Below are 2,500 nucleotides of genomic sequence, written 5' to 3' on the forward strand. Positions count from 1 at the left end.
ATGCCTTACCAAGGCCGTCACATCGATCTCGGAGAAAGTACATCATCATGACATCGGAATACGGCCCCAACATCGATCTCGGAGAAAGTACATCATCATAACATCGGATCGGATGTGTATCCATCGAAGTTCCATCGACACTTCGAGAAGATCGAACATAGCTTCCTAGCATGTTAAAGGTTCGGTGCTAATGGGAACATAAAGATCCCACGACGTTCCAAACGAAAGTAAAGTGTTCCGTGCGTGTGAACTACGTTGTCCCGTGTGCCGGCTCTCGACTCCTAAGATGTCCCATGTAAATGCCCTTCGTGGGAAAGAATGTCCCGTGCAAGACGCCTTGATGATCCCCATAAGGTGTCCCATGTGCGTCCCATGATGTCCCATGCGCGTCCCGTGCCGTCCGAGCCTCACCAAGGCCGTCCCATGCGCGTCTCGTGCCGTCCCGAGCTGTGCCGAGGCCGTCCCTTGCCGTCCCGAGCCTCGCCAAGGCCGTCCCGTGCCGTCCGAGCTGTGCCGAGGCCGTCCCATGCGCGTCCCGTGCCGTCCGAGCTGTGCCGAGGCCGTCCCGTGCTGTCCCATGCCGTCCCGAGCCTCGCCAAGGCCGTCCCATGCGCGTCCCGTGCCGTCCGAGCCTCACAAAGGCCGTCCCGTGCCGTCCCATGCGCGTCCCGAGCCTGACCAAGGCCGTCCCGTGCCTCACCAAGGCCGTCCCATGCGCGTCCCGTGCCGTCCCATGCGCGTCCCGAGTTGTCCCATGCCGTCCCGAGCCGTCCGAGCCTCACAAAGGCCGTCCCGTGCCGTCCCATGCGCGTCCCGAGCCTGACCAAGGCCGTCCCGTGCCTCACCAAGGCCGTCCCATGCGCGTCCCGTGCCGTCCCATGCGCGTCCCGAGCTGTCCCATGCCGTCCCGAGCCTTAGCAAGGCCGTCCCATTCGCGTCCCGTGCTGTCCCATGCGCGTCCCGTGCTGTCCCGTGCCGTCCCGAGCCTGACCAATGCTGTCCCGTGCGCGTCCCATTCTTTTGGCTCGGCTGGCCCGTGCATTCTATGGGGTCGTGGGACATTTCGAAATCCACCCGGGCCACTTCGACTCTCTCTTCATTAATACTATTGAGGTATTATTTATGAATTATTGGAGAAAAGAAACGGAGGAAAATATTTTTTTTTCTATTTTTTATGAATTTTCCGGTGTTTATTCACTTAAAAATTCATAGAAAAATAAATATTTATCGGAATCGCTATTATAATATATCAAAAAAATCCTTGCGAAAAGACCTTTCCGACGAGTATAAGTTTGCTGGATTCCGACGAGTAACGAAGGAGTAAAGGCCCAGTATGCTTGGTTAAAAAATTGATGTTTCCTTGTGAAAATAGGAAAAACAATAACTTTGCACTATAAGGGGGAGGGTTGAGCTCCTTCCCCAGAGCGTGCACAGCACTTGTGCTGGCACGTTCCCTAGTGCTCGCCAAGCACCATAGGGCATCCAAAGGGCAAAGCTCGGCCTACTACATGATGGGAAGCTTCTAATATGTCGGAATACGAAGAGATTTCGTGCGACCCGAAGCTCGGCTCGGGCGTCCCGGCCTGTCCCGAGCTGTGCCGAGCGCGTCCCAGGCCGTCCCGAGCCAAGTCTCGGGCGTCCCAGGCCGTCCCGAGCCAAGTCTCGGGCGTCCCAGGCCGTCCCGAGCCAAGTCTCGGGCGTCCCAGGCCGGCCCGAGCAAAGTCTCGGACGTCCCAGGGCGTCCCGAGCTGTGTCGAGGCCGTCCCAGGGCGTCCCGAGCTGTAGCGAGGGCGTCCCAGGCCGTCCCGAGCCAAGTCTCGGGCGTCCCAGGCCGTCCCGAGCAAAGTCTCGGGCGTCCCAGGCCGTCCCGAGCTGTGCCGAGGCCGTCCCAGGCCGTCCCGAGCAAAGTCTCGGGCGTCCCAGGCCGTCCCGAGCTGTGGCAAGGGCGTCCCAGGCCGTCCCGAGCTGTGGCAAGGGCGTCCCAGGCCGTCCCGAGCTGTGCCGAGGCCGTCCCGAGCCTAGTCTCTGGCGTCCCAGGCCGTCCCGAGCTATGGCGAGGGCGTCCCAGGCCGTCCCGAGCCAAGTCTCGGGCGTACCTGGCCGTCCCGAGCTGTAGCGAGGGCGTCCCATGCCGTCCCGGGCTGTCCCATGCGCGTCCCGTGCCGGCCCGAGCAACAGCTCGGGCGTCCCGTGCCTCGGCCCTTCCAAGTGGTGCTTCGTCGGACATCTCGATATCCACTCGAGCATTTTCGACCATTCTCCATATGTGGGTGTGTGGGTATTTATCAGGAATATTGGAGAAAGAATCGGGAAAAAAATATTTTTTTTCTATTTTTTTTGAATTTTTAATTGTTTATTCACTTAAAAATTCATAAAAAAATAAATATTTATCGGAATCGCTATTATTATATATCAAAAGAATCCTTGTGAAAAGACCTTTCCAACGAATGCAAGTTTGTTGGATTTGGACGAGTAACGAAGGAGCAAAGGCCGAGTATGC

The sequence above is a fragment of the Eschscholzia californica genome, unplaced genomic scaffold, assembly GCF_041429995.1.
Source record: "Eschscholzia californica isolate CP2 unplaced genomic scaffold, dmEscCali1.0.p SCAF_9, whole genome shotgun sequence".
NCBI lineage: Eukaryota > Viridiplantae > Streptophyta > Magnoliopsida > Ranunculales > Papaveraceae > Eschscholzia > Eschscholzia californica.